Raw genomic sequence first — 15,570 nt, 5'->3', positions numbered from 1 at the left:
TCAAGTAGAATGGTATGATCGACCGTATCAAATGCGACACTTATATCGAGGAGCAGCAGGAGAGAGCTCCTGTCTGCGTCCATCGCCATTAATAGGTTGTTTGTAACTTTGACCAGGGCTGTTTCTGTAGAATGGTGGGGTCTGAAACCGGACTGAAAACTATCAAAAATATTTTAATTTGTGAGATAGGCTGTAAGCTGACTGCAAACAACTCTTTCCAGTAGTTTGGACATAAATGGGAGATTAGAGATCGGTCTATAATTCGCTAGAGTGTGTGAGTCTGTAATTATGACGGTTTTGAAAATTGATGGAACAACGGCACTATTTAGGGACTCATTTATAATATGGAGAAGTGGGGGACCTAGTACTGAGAGCAGCTCTTTAAATTGGTGGGAATGGAATTGGGTCTAATAGGCAGGTTGTAGATTTAGAGATAGAGACCAATTTAGTGAAAGTAGCCTATCCCAGGTGATTACATTAAACTGTGATAGGGTGCTGCTGGAATGAGGGGTGGTGGACGTGCAAGATGGAGGTTGAGAGCTAGTCGTGGATGGGGCTATGGGCATGTTCTTGGCCTGTTCTCTGATCGTTGTTGAAAAAGTGGAGAAAGTCGAGGGGACTGAGGGAAGGAGAAAGAGCTGGGGGAGCGTTTTTGGTGAGGTTGGTGATTGTGGAGATATTGACCTTGTGGGTTAATTCTTCAGGTCACCCTGAGGGAAGGGGACATTTTCATGCCTTAGAAAGAGGTTTTTGTTAGAGCTAAGGTTACAGTTGATAGAAGATTAGTTTTTTTTTGTGTGTGCACGCGCGTGTGATACAAGTATTTAGTTATTCCACAAAAAATATGTACTTGCAAAAAATACAATACATACAACATTGAACTATTATATATGATATATAATTAATCAATTATAAGAAAATTCATGACAAGCACCATTGGTAACATTGGTAACTTTCCCTCCATCTCCTTCAATCAATATTTATCTTGTTAAAGCACTAGATCTAAATCTCCTGCTTTTGATGATATCACATTGGTCAGAGATGTGGTGGTGGCTAACTGCTATTGTTGAGAAAGAAAAAAAAAGAAAGAATAAGCTTCTGGGAACATCTTGTGTGTAGTTAAACCACAAGGGGGCAGTGTTACCACGTGTCTCCAGCAGATTGGTTACTTCCAGAGCCTTTAGTTACTGAAGTCTAGTAGGATGGAACTTGGAAGTAAATGGGCTTTTCCATACAGTGGTAATATTGAAGAAAGACCTTTTATGCCTTTTAATAGTGTCCACTATAAGTTTCACAGATATAGGCTATTCTATTTGTAGGATGATTTAACACTATAAGGCTATAAAAGGAGGAGCGTTCACTTACACCATAGGGGGGTAAAAAACTGCTTGCCTATCACGATGCCAGCAGATGAGAAAAGGCGGGTGGACTGTTCCTGGCAAGCAAATCAGTAATGCCGAATACAGTCTGCCTCCTTTCATTTCTGTTTTAGGAATCAGTGCGGTCAAATAGTGCTGGCACCGTGTCTTTGGGGCTGTTTGGATTTGGCATAGCCATTTTCATTAATTTACCACTTACCTGGTCTGAGAAAAGGGGGTTGGACATTTCCTGGCAAGCAAATCTGTATTGCCGAATAAAGTCCCCCTCCTTTATTTTCTGTTTTCGGAATCATTTGGATCAAATAATGCTGACATTGTGTCTTTGTGGCTGTTTGGAGTTGCAATAACCGTTTTCATGTAACATTCATTCATGTAACATTCACCTGGTCTGAGAGGGGGGGGGGCATTTCCTGGCAGACTAATTGTTGCTGTCTCCCTTAATATATTTGTACGGTACTGATTATTTTCTGATTATATTTTATATATTATTATTATTATTATATATTATCATTATACAGTATATCTGATTCCGAAAACAGATATTAAAGGAGGCGGACTGTTTTCGGCAATACAGATTTGCTTGCCAGGAAGTGTCCGCCCTGACTGGCCCCAATCCACGGGCCAGTCAGGCGCCATTGATGCGCATGGGAGGCAAAACTGGAACCGGAAGTTAGGGTGAAGTCGATGAGACCCGGCTGGACCAGCTTGTGAACAAACACAATTTCTGAACAATTGGGACCTTTGTCAGTGAATCGGTTCAGAAATGTAAAAGAAGACATATTACAGGTTGTTTTCCAATGACTTGTTTTTCGATGTGCACGCTGTATTATTATTGTATTGAGGCATCTAAACAGCGGCATGTATCGTTTCTGGCTCGGCAGTATTGCAAGATTTGGTTGCCAGGCTATCAATGATGGACAGTCTCGTGATACTTACTTTGTGCTCTTTAGATAGCTAAATAAAAGTGTACACATCGAAAAGCAACACAGCAGAAAACAATGTGTGATATGTCTTTTATTTTCCTGGGCAGAGTATTTCACAAAGGTCGCAGTCGTTCAGAAATAGTGTTTGTTCTAAGCTGGTCCACGGCTGCAGAAAATGATGTAGATGTCCGTACCTTCTTTTTATTTACCGTGGCCAGATCCCGGAAGCCGCTTCTGGGAAACTTCTACTTCAACACAATACACCATCACCTCTGCGAAACACAAAGAAGTGCCAGTATCACTCCCTCTAGTCCCAAAAGCGACACAGCTTGTTCTGCATACTGGTGGCTTTATTAACGCACTCTTGCATTAACAGGCTAACGTAAAACTGTACAAAAAAAGCATAAGCAAGAAACGCACATGTAGAACATAAAGTACAAACATTGTACAACATAACTGTAATAAACGTACAAAAGAAAATACAAACAGACACACGTCGCTGGCTGCATGTAAACCAAGGGAATTAGTTCAAGTCCAAGTGCCCACAACAGCGACGTACAGCAACATACAAATGGCAATAATCAATGAAACAACCAAACGTTCAAAATACACAAGATTGACTTGATAGCCAATTCATGAACATATGAACAAACAAACAAACCTTTCTCCCACGTCTCCACTTGCATGGGAGGAAGTGCATTAGTGCAACCACTTGGCACGTCTCACATGACACAAAACAATATAAAGAGTTCCGGGCAATAAATAAACAATAGACACTTCCCGTAGAAACTTTCCAATTATAATTAAACAAAATAATACTCATGAAACAAGCAATACAGGTAACAATTAAACATTAAAAAACAATTAAAAGAAATAAAAAATAATTATAAATAATAATTATGGCAGCCAAACGACACCCTCCGTCACCCGCCTCACTCCTGGGACCTCTTGTGGCTGTAGACATCTAGTGTGCACTGTAAGCTGGCGCCATCACCACACTGGGTCTCCTAAAAATTGCGTCAGTTGCCATCATTAGTGGATCCTCGGTTGGCCGGTCATGGGAAGCATCTCATGCCATCTCCAGCATTCAGCACGGTCTCTGACTTCCTCCTCTCTCCACATCCTCTCTCATGTCTCGATTCCTTCATTTCCCCCGTGTTTGCCATGTGCCATCTGCCTATGTCTATTCACCTTGTCTCTGTGTCTTTGTCTTAAAGGCACCTTAATTGGACTGCCACAAGTAAAAATCTAACTAAAGCAAACACGATCATAATATCCATTTTCCACCAGCTCACACTCGCCTCACCCCTCTAGGCGGTATATATTATGATTATCCTGTGAAGGAACACATCCAACAACAATCTCCAGGGGAAGAGCTTTACCTGGCACAGCCACGGCCCTGGCCATCCCCATTTAACCAGTAACTTTTGGTATCAACTAAGCAAAAGAGGCAAGCTAGCCTTGAGATGAGTCATAGCATTGTCCTGAGAAATAATACAGTTCATCCTGTGATCATCCTTTACTGTCCTCCATGGTCATCATTTGATCTGTCATCATCTATTCTCAGTGTTTGAACTATTGGTTCCCATGATATCTGGTCTGACCTGTAAGTTCCTTGCACGCACGCACGCACGCACACACACACACACACACACACACACACACACACACACACACACACACACACACACACACACACACACACACACACACACACACACACACACACACACACACACACACACACACACACACACAGAGTGTACACCAATCACATGGTCACATCATGGTGTGGATGACATGTCTCAGTCTTTGTGGGACTAATTGGACCCTATCAATTTCCGAGCCAGTGCGCCACCGTAGGCGATGACGGAGTACCCTCGTCATTGCACTGCTGCCGGTGGTTATGTCACCCTGTTAGATGTTGGCCAGTAATACAGAGCACCTCCCAGCTGTCGTTACCTAAACTCACTGGAGGGGGGTGACTGGGGCACAGCACCGCACAGCCATGACCCAGTGCCAAGAAAGCCAGACTTGCGTCAGTTCATAGTCCCCATTTTACCTCCAAACAAGCATAGTCACTGTAGTTGGAAATCTTATCTCCATGACTATACTGTATATTGGTAAATAGATCAATGCTATTGGCCACACACACTTCTCTCTGTGGGTTTTTCAAATGATTTAACCACTTAATCCCTATCTTATACTTCAAAAGGTTTTGAAAAATAGAAAACTTAGCCAATCTGCAGAGCTCTGCGCTCTGACTATGTTTTGTCAAAATTTGCAAAGTGACTAGTAACTAAAGTTTTCAAATAATTGTAGTGGAATAAAAGTACAATATTTGGAGTAAACGTATTGAAAATTGGATGTACTCCAGTAAAGTCAAAATACTTCAAAATTGTACTTAAGTACTTGAGTACATGTACTTAGTTACTTTACACCACTGCTTGCACACAAGACATCTCAAACTCGAGGTGGATGGCCATGAACTTTGCTGAGGGCATTCAGCAAAGCGAAGAGCCCCCTCATTCTTTGTAATTCCAACGATTCCGCCATCATCTTTCACAATAGTGTTCTGCTGTTCATATATCTGATCGTGTGCCAAAGCAGAGAACTTGTGCGATGACTTCTGAGTGACAAAGTTTTCTTTGACAAATTCACAATGGGTATCTGCACTATCTGGGGAATCATTAGGAAGTTCCTGAAGGTCACTTCAGGAGAAGACACTCCAACTGCAGGACCTTATTCCAGTAACAAAACTGGGGGTGGTCTGTTTCCTGGTAGTATTCATATGCCTTTCGCTGCACTGTACTGTATACAATGCCGCTGCCGTGACTTGGTGTCCTCATTGTGACCTCGATGTTTGCAAACCTTTCAGAAGAATATCTGCTCTTCCCTCTGTTGTTACACCAGCACTAGTCATTATACCTGCCCATCCACTTCCCTCCAGGAAGTTGCCAATCGCTTTCAAAAAACCATCTCTATATGAAGTCCTCCCATCATTACCACACACTTGTCATTCTTCACCATATATTCTTGTCCATGTCCATTGAATCATGAAGCTCAGATGAAGCACTTTGGAGTAACATTGGTTTCAATCAAATTTACCATAAAAACAGACCGTAATCTGCTACATTAAAGGAGAATTCCGTTCATTTTAAGTGTTATGTTTGATGTGCGTCAAATCACTTACCAACGTAGAAATGAAAATCCCCCCACCGTAACCTGGGGCTGCCATGCAGAGAGATAAGCAGCCCCAGCATTAGCTCGTTCTGTTATTAGCCGTTAGCTTCTCGGAGTTTTAGCGCCTGTTACATTATCATGGGACTCAACAATGAGTACTAGAAGCAAAAAAACAGACTTTGCATTTGTTAAAATAGGCGAATTTGGGCTATCCAGCATCCTACTATCATGACAACGGTGGGGGTCGATAGGGGGATCTGTGGAGTCACGCGATTTTCATTTCTACGTTGGTAAGTGATTTGACGCACATCAAACATAACAGTTAAAATGAACGGAATTCTCCTTTAATCTACAGAAACTAACATTTTCAAAACATTGCTGCATTACAATTTGGATTTCATCAAAACAAACTTGTTGCACATTCAAAAGTGATGAGGTGTCAAAGATTGGAATACAAAACCTATAATTGAACCAAAAACGTTGGCGGCCATCTTTAATTCTCATTTTACGACCAGATCCCATGGGAAAAGTGCTTGGATCCGGCAAAATTTGAAATCGGCGTACTTCAAAGATGCCATATGCAAATGTTCACACTTTCTGCCGGAAGTGAACAACTGAGCCTATTTTTGTTATATATTACCCTGATGCATTGAAATTCAATTTCAATTATATTTCAATGCACTGAATATAACTGCAGGTATGAAGGTCAATATATTGCACAGAGTTTCCAAAGGGCGCCCCTTCCGTTTTTATGCAAGAACTTCTGGGAACTCTGATTACCAAAGGGCTAACCTAGGTTCCTGCACAGAGCCCCCATAAGAACACATAACATGGCTATAATGGATGGATAACATTTTCAAAATAGAAAAAATTGCAGATCTACAAGTTGCATCGTGATTTGGCACTTTGACGCTTATTGATCAGTTATTTTTGAAACTTTTTGAAAAAGTGGAGAAAAATATATATTATAGTTATAGTCACAATACTGATATTGTGAATTTGATTTTGTCTATATCGCCCAGCCCTAGATTGAGACCACTTCCGGAGGCTGATCTCTGTCGGGAAATGCCTCTTTAGCTAACAGGAACACGGTACAATGGAGAGGATTGTGTGGAATCACAGGGTTTTTATATAAGGCTGTGAAGTGTGTGCAGGAGGAGGCAGTGGCAGGGGAGAAAGCACGTCTTGGTTTTAATTTTCTCATTTTGCGTCATTACCCCTCCAAACACATAAATCACAGACATGACATATCGTGCAACGATGGAGACCTTCCTGCCCCACTCCTCCTCCCTAGCACTCCCCTCCCATCTCCCTGCAACCATGGCAGAGGTCGAACAGGAGAATGAATAAGAGTACAGGAAGAAAGAGTGGAGGAAAATGGGTCAGTGGCAGCAAAGTCAGATAAAACAACATAGATACTGTATACAGGTGAAATGTTCAACAAGGGAACAAATGTATAATTATAGATAGATTGATTGATTGATTGATTGATTGATTGATCAAAGGGAACTATTCAGAATTAAACAGAAAAAGGCCAGAGCAGCTGTTCAGACTGTTTACTCTGATTTGCATGCCCCTTTTGCGTCACACACAGTCTCTCTAGGGACAGGAGAATAGTTTAGAACTAACCTTTGCCCTTTTTGATGGTGGCTTGTTTCGTTTCTAGGAGTCCAAATAGTTTTCCTCCATGTGGGCACGTACATAGTACACAGAAGAGTACATGACGGTCTCCATGCTGCAATCTGCCTCAAGTCATCAAGGATGATGGCATTTAAAGAACAATTCAACCTTTGTTTTTAAATAGAAATTCAGTTTAATCATTTTTATTTGTTTTTAAATGAAATCACACTCACACATTACCTAACACATATCAACACAAAATACCATACATTCACAAACACACAAACCCAGTCATTCCACCGTGAGGACTTTGAGTCTGATGTGTAGTGAAAGGCAACGGTATATTGAGTTCAGAGGCCAACTGTGTCAGCTCTCCCAGACAGCCAGCACTCTCCAGGTTATGTGTTGGTGTCTGCCTCTCAGGGGGACAGACATACTTTCTGTTCACAGTTACGAAACCTATAGAGTTCGGGGCAAAAACTGACACCGCAGCTCGTCAATACTTTATGGCATGCAAGCATAGTCGGGCTGGAAACAGGCTACTGCACTTCAACTGAAGAGTCATGGCGCGGAAGTCTTTTACATCCTGGCTTTGTTTGCATATTGTGACTGAGGCAATGGAGATGGTGACACAGCAGCAACTGTCAAATAGAAACTAGCCATAATGAGAAGAGGAACACCAGGTGCACTGTAAAATTCGGAGTGTTTAACTCTGAGAGTGCACAAATGTAATCAAATGGGACGTTATGGGTCCATTTCGTTACATTTGTGCATCTTTCAGAGTTATTAATACTTAGTTGCACGCCACCAAAAAGAAAATAGCCAATCTACAGGCTCACAATTCGTTGCAGCTAGTTTCGGTGCGAGACACAAGTATAAATCAGGTATATTAGAGTTCCAAATGGATACATTTGACTGTGTAGCAACTGAAGAAGTCACCTTGTGCTTTGGTTGATTGCAGTGGACTATGCTGTAGAAACTGATATGTATAGCAACAACACTGGCCACTCACTTTTGTCATCAACACCCCACCACTCTGCCTGAAGTGGTTTACTTAAATGGTTCTGTTATCAGTCACCTTATCTACCCCAGCATTGCGCAATAGTGTCGTTGTTGGGGGTGTTACAATACATGAGCTTCTGATGTAGGACAGGTTCTCACCTATAATATGCAGATGAGTGAGAAATGTGGAAAAAAAACGTTATTTTGGTATAGGACATCGTTACTGTCAGGCAGAAACCTCTTATCTCCATATTTAAACTTTTTTGTGTTTTTGATAAATCTGGGAGGGCAGGTGATGATCACTTCCTTCTTAATCTTCCTACTGCAAACTACACATGGACCTGTCTATACAAAGAGATAGATGGGGTGTCATGTATCTTCAAATTCGCTTCTTGTTGTAATAAATGTCAGGAATGCTGATTGTGTGTGTGTGTGTGTGTGTGTGTGTGTGTGTGTGTGTGTGTGTGTGTGTGTGTGTGTGTGTGTGTGTGTGTGTGTGTGTGTGTGTGTGTGTGTGTGTGTGTGTGTGTGTGTGTGTGTGTGTGTGTGTGTGTGTGTGTGTGTGTGTGTGTGTGTGTGTGTGTGTGTGTGTGTGTGTGTGTGTGTGTGTGTGTGTGCGTGCGTGCGTGTGCGTGTGTGTACAGCTCACATCTACTTTTGTTTATACCAGATGTTGGCATAAGTGCATATATGTCATTTTGGGACCTCAAGTGCATCCGCCCACCTGGGTTTTTCCGTCTCTACATCAAGAAAGGGTTCTCCCACTTAATTCTCCCTAAATGTGGGTTGGTTATTTTTGGCCATGCAAGTTCATAGACTGATGAGCTATATGGTATCATATGAAGTGAAAACTTAATTGAGACAACAAACAACTGTCCTTCCCCATCCGATCCAGCTCGGTTCTCCTTTGTTTGACTGAGGTGTTTGCCCATGCATGCCTGTGAACTGTGAGAATGAAATCCAGTTAATTTCCTCCTAAGTGAAATAGCAGGATGTCTGCTTTACTTCTGTTGAATAGGGTGGCAATGAAAGCAGCCAGTCATACATTATGTGCTCATATGACATAAAGAAGAAAACATACAAGCTAGTCAGGGTAGAGAAAATGACAGACAGAAAGCCGTACAAGCGGAGGCTGACAATTATGAAGAAAGATTGAGAGGGGGGAACAATAGCACTCAAAAGTATTGACGTCACTACATGGGATGCATTCACATGAGCCTGGGCTGGACAAAATACTGTCTCTTATCTCAACCAACCCAATGCTGTTGCCCCCATGCGACCCACTTCTCTGTCCTCGTTATGCTGTTGTGCAAACAGGCGACCCACTAAGCACAGTTTGTGCATGCCTTGCTGAACACAGGCATGCACGCACGCACGCACGCACACACACACACACACACACACACACACACACACACACACACACACACACACACACACACACACACACACACACACACACACACACACACACACACACACACACACACACACACACGTCATTGTGTGTTCACTGCAGCCTGGGGAGGTGACAGAGGGCGGTATGGTTAACTGTCGAGGAATATAACACGGATATTAAGTATGCTTAAAAGTAGGGTAAGTGAAATGTTTTGGACAAAACAAAACGTTTTTTGTTAAAAGGTTAAAGCACTATATTCTGATAGTAATCATTGCTATAGAGTGTTTGTTCAGAGTCTCCCAGTCTCTCCAGCTCTTTAATAAACAGAAAATGCATTTTCAGGTGACAAAATGTCACCAATCAGGAGAGAGTAGGCTACCTATTTATCAGTTAATGTTTATAGTTTATAGTTTATAGTTCCGATTATTGTGTCTGCTCATTTCTTTGTGTCACCACTTCCAATTTCACTTGTTTAATCTGTATCCTGACTGAGTTCTCTATCCTGATTGGATAAAATAGGTACCCCGACATGAAAATGCATTTTCTGTTTAATAAAGAGCTGGAGAGACATGGAGACTCCTGTTACTGAACAAACGCTCAATGAGTACTATCAAAATATATTCACTTATTTTAACCAAAGAAAATCACTAACCCTATACCTTTAACAAGTAGGCCTATTAGGCTAAATGTTGCATTTAAGGTCATTATTAAAAGTTGCGCAGCCATTCAACATTTTATGACACACATGCAGGAACGGAGTATTATTAACAGGAAAGATAGGAAAGTGTGTCATACAATTAGCCTGCCTATTGTGCCTAATTATCCAGCTAAAATAAATGACGCACCTCGGGTATTCACTCTATTCAGTAAGTCCACGTTTTGTTCTGGCGCGCGCGTTTACGCACGCCCTTACGCACACACACACACACACACACACACACACACACACACACACACACACACACACACACACACACACACACACACACATACGATGATGATGTTTCGTGCGTCCTTGTGTACTTAGAGAGCGTGGTGTGTGTGGTGTGACGTTTGTGAAGGTCTATTTATATGATATATTATATATGTATGACTAAATATGCCCCTTTTTGCATAATGTTTGATGCCTCAGCTGTCAGCTCTGATTATTCTGTGTGGTGTCGCCGCACACATGTGACAGTCAACATGCGTGGCCCTGCAGGACTCACTGGAGCCTTCAGTTGGTGTCATCTCGACTTGTTATCAGTGGTGGGATACTTTTACTTAAGTAAAAGTATCAATACTGCAAAGTAGAAATACAATGTTACAAGTAAAAGTCCGGCATTCAAAATGTACTTGAGTAAAAGTACAAAAGTATTGGCATCAAATTGTATTTAAAATACCGAAAGTAGAAAGTAGCTTCTCATTATGCAGAATGTCCCATTTCAAATGTATAAAAAATCTTTTGAAAATAGCATGCAAGCATTGTGAGCTTGTAGATTGGCTATTTTCAAATAGCCAAAGTTTAAATAGAGTTAATGTATGTTTTGTAATAATAATAATCCAATACTAGTAACTACTAGTAACTAAGTTTTTCAAATAATTGTAGTGGAGTAAAAGTATAATATTTGCCTCTGAGATGTAGTGGAGTAGAAGTAAAAGTACTGAAAATCGGAAATACTCCAGTAATGTAAAAATACCTCAAAATTGTACTTAAGTAGGCCTACAGTACTTGAGTGAATCTACTTAGTTTTTTTCCATCACTGCGTGCTTGTGTTGTCATAAGTATTGATGCGTATACGTGATAGCATCAACGTAGTGCAGTCACAGTGTCAGTGTCCCTTTATGACCAGACAGTACAAAGTTGACTCTTGACGGTAATGGGAGCTGGAAAGCCCGGGAGTGACTTGGAGAAGCCTTATGATGATGATGTGCACCCGCGCTGCGCGGCCTCGCTGTTCAAAGTTTCCACTTATCAGCGTGAGCCCAGCAGACACGAGTTCTGAGAGACTCCTGAGTCAGGGGCCCTGAGTCACGTTGCCATAATTGTCAAATAGGCAGTGGTGTAAAGTAGGCCAATTAAGTACATTTACTCAAGTAGGCTATACTGTACAATGTTGATGTATGTTTTACTTTACTGGACTCGAGTAAATATTTTTTTCTTCTACTCCACTACATCTCAGAGGCAAATATTGTACCTTTACCCTACTATAATTATTAGAAAACTTTAGTTGCTAGTTACTTTGTAGATTTTGATATAAAATAGCAGATCAACACGCCGCTGTGCGACACTTTGTGAGCTTGTAGATCTGCTATTTGATTGATTGATTGAATATCAACTGTATTCAAAAAAAGCTAAACGAATAAAGATTCATATAAAAAGATGCTAAAAGGATAACCCAAGAAAGCCTATGGCTTAATTGTTTCCATTCCATTCCATCCTTTGTATTCAATTCATCGAAACATTAAAAGACAAACATCATATAAACATTGTATAACATCATAAAATATGTACAGTAAACAGACTTGTACTTGTAACAGAGTGTTTCTATATTGCGTTATTGATAGCCTACTTTTAGTAACAAGTAAAATGCCACAGGTAAAAATAGTGAGTACTTCCTCCACCACTGAGAGTTATAAGTTCATTATGTTCAACTATTTCTCCTGCTCTATAAATGTAGGACTGTAGCTACCAGGGGGTGAAGGGTGCATTTTTTATTTTTTATTAAAGTTTTATGGTGTGTCTCTGCAGGAGCCAGCCATCTATTAAGAGTGTCTGTCTGTCTGTCTGTCTGTCTGTCTGTCTGTCTGTCTGTCTGTCTGTCTGTCTGTCTGTCTGTCTGCCACTAGAAAAAAGCGCCCTTTGGGCGTTTTTCCCCATCTTACCTGAAACCCCCCCCCACCCCATAATACAATAACACCCCACCCCCATACCCCAACACCCAATACCCCTACTCTCACCCCACCCCCCACCTCCATAACCTCTCATCACCATCACCATACCCCCACACATGTGTGGGTGCGTGCGTGCGTGTGTGTGTGTGTGTGTGTGTGTGTGTGTGTGTGTGTGTGTGTGTGTGTGTGTGTGTGTGTGTGCGCGCTTGCGTGCGTAAGAGAGAGAGAGAGAGAGAGAGAGAGAGAGAGAGAGAGAGCGAGAAGGAGAGAGAGAGAGAGAGAAAGTGAGAGAGTATAGAGGCTAATTCAGCACACAGCTGCTTAGTGAACTCTGTGTGAGAGGCCTGTAATGGAATGCTCACGTAGACGCCAGTGCCTGCTGTACAATATTAACAGAGCCCAACGTGCGTCATAGCCCACACAGCTGACACAGTCTGTGTGTGTGTGTGTGTGTGTGTGTGTGTGTGTGTGTGTGTGTGTGTGTGTGTGTGTGTGTGTGTGTGTGTGTGAGCGTGAGCGAGAGAGATTGTATATTTTTATGTGCACTCTTTCCTTCTCTCTAGCTGTGCTCCAGTCCGATGTGTTTTGCTTTCTCGTTTTTCTCCCTGATATGGTCTCCTGTTTCAAAGCCCTGGGTGGTATCTCCAGGGTGCAATAACAATTGCCAGCTGTGAAAATTAACATAATGATGCATTTGAAAGACTAGAACTATGAATGCCATCTATTAGAGCGAAAGGGAATAACTCATCTGACGTTAATGGTGTACTTTATCCTCGGGCACATAAGCAACAATAACAGCTTGACTTTTAACCTGATTTCACAAGTGAATGATGAAATGTCTCAATCAATATACTCCTGCAGTGGAATCACAAATTCCGCCCAGCAAAATGCTGAGTACTAATTTAGCTCTGAGTTACTAGTTTAAGTGTGAGCTTTGCTAAAAAGTTAAAGGTTGAGAAATCATTTATGCCAAGAATATGAATAAATAAATACTCACTCACCTAATCTTGTAGGACTGAGACCTATGATGTAGCCTACTACATTTAAATCCTGAGTGTTCATTTTACACATTCAGAGTTAAATGAACTCTCACAAGTTTACTGTGAAGAAAAAGTTGTTTATGCACTGTGCTTTGAACCTCAGCTCCACAAATCCTATTGTAGGCTATTCATTTCCGTAGTAAGTAGGCCTGAGTATGACAGGGATAATCTCACTGCAAGGGGTAGATTCCTTTGTGTTGCTATTGTTACAAACTGGCTGTTGTGCAGGAAGGGAGACCTCACACAACTTCTAAGTAAAACAACACCTTAATTAAAGATATTTTAATATATAGATAGTAAATAATTAGCCAAAGTGTATAAAACCTGCATGTTTGTGGGAGAACGATAGATAACAAGAGACACATGGGTAGACAGGCAGAAGGTGAACATGAAGTGTAAGGGGCAGGTCTGTCTCATTCATACTCTCAATCATAATCCAAGAGTAATTGGTGTAACAACCAACTTAAAAAAAGAAAGAAAAATAATTTGATTTGATTGATGTTTTATTACATTTTCTTTCAATGAAAATCTATAACAGAACTTGCAAAATTGAAGATTGTGTAGGAATTTGTCAAAGCTCTTCTGCAGCTCTCACTATGGACATGTACACAGTAAAATCTTCAGTTGTTAATTTTACAGTGTACATGCTCCCAAATCACTAGCGATGTGAAAGTGCCAGAGAGACACTTTACGTTGAATGTAGGGGCCGTAGGCTACTGTATGTGTCTCTGTACTGGGTGACCCAAACAGTTGTCCAGAACGTCTAGCTCAGTTTACACTTACATGCATGGATACACAGAGTCCCCCAGAGATTCCCAGAGAACACGAATCACCTCCAGCTATCTGGCATTTACAGTATATGCGCATCGAACTCAAAAGGCCAGACATACTACATGCGTGTATATCTGTACATGCATGAACACAAGCTTGTACAGCATGTACTGTTTATGCAAGTTAATAGACTAATTCATTATTATGAGGGGCCGTACAAGACATAATTCATTCTGGCAATCTCACATACATACGTCCTCCTTTCCCATTCATACATTTTCAGTCATTTACACACATCCTCTCACATATATACATTCTCCATTGACACACACACACATATATATTCACTCTCACACACATACATTCTGCTCTTACTAGGGCTTTCACGACTAGAGATTTTTACAGGTCGACTAATTTGACCCAGTGGTAGTCGACTAGTCGACTAGTCGAAATTTAAATTTAAAAAAAAAATTAAGAAAAAAAAAATTAAAAAAAAATTTTTTTTTTTTTTTTTTTTTTTTTTTTGGGTGGCACTGTTTTAATACCATCCTACTACTATATTACTATTATTATTATCTTCCTGCCCTTATTTTTATGGCGTTTTAAGGGAAGCGCTTCTGGCACAGCAGCACAGCACCACAGCAGCGTCTCCAAGGATCCCCATTGCCCAATAATAGGCTTTTATTGGGCATGCTTTTGACCCCCTTTTGATAAAAAATAAAGTCAGGAGGATAATAATAATAGTAAGATGGGCCATTACTATAGCATTAAAAATTAAATTAAAAAAAAAAAAAAAAAAAAAAAAAGTTTTTTTTTTTTTTTTTTTTTCAACTATCAACTATCAACTAACAAGGTCGACTAGTGGTTATACTAGTCGACTAGTCGACTAGTCGACTAGTTGGTGAAAGCCCTAGCTCTTACATGCATACATTCGCCATTCACTCATATATCTTAACTCTCCCACACATATATTCTCCTTTCACACATATATTTTCAATCCCACACACATACATTCTCCTTTCACATACATATAATGCCATGCCATGCCATGCCATGCCATGCCATGGTACATGCCATGCCATGCCATGCCATGCCATGGTACATGCCATGCTACGTGCCATGCAATAAAAATAATACTGTTAGTTAAATTACGTTTTTTTTTTTAAAGAAAAAAATACCATAAATTGATGACATAGTGGTCAGTATCATGTCAGTATCATGTCACACGATACTGACCATGATACTGACCATGATACTGGCCATGACACTGACCATGATACTGACCATGACACTGACCAGGATACTGTCATGATACTTGTCATGATACTGTACTTACCATGATACTTACCATGATATGGAGACACAATGACCAGTACCTT

This window comes from Gymnoscopelus microlampas (assembly GCF_963454915.1).
Source record: "Gymnoscopelus microlampas genome assembly, chromosome: 17".
In the NCBI taxonomy this organism is placed as follows: Eukaryota; Metazoa; Chordata; class Actinopteri; order Myctophiformes; family Myctophidae; genus Gymnoscopelus; species Gymnoscopelus microlampas.
This window is presented reverse-complemented; position numbering follows the sequence as displayed.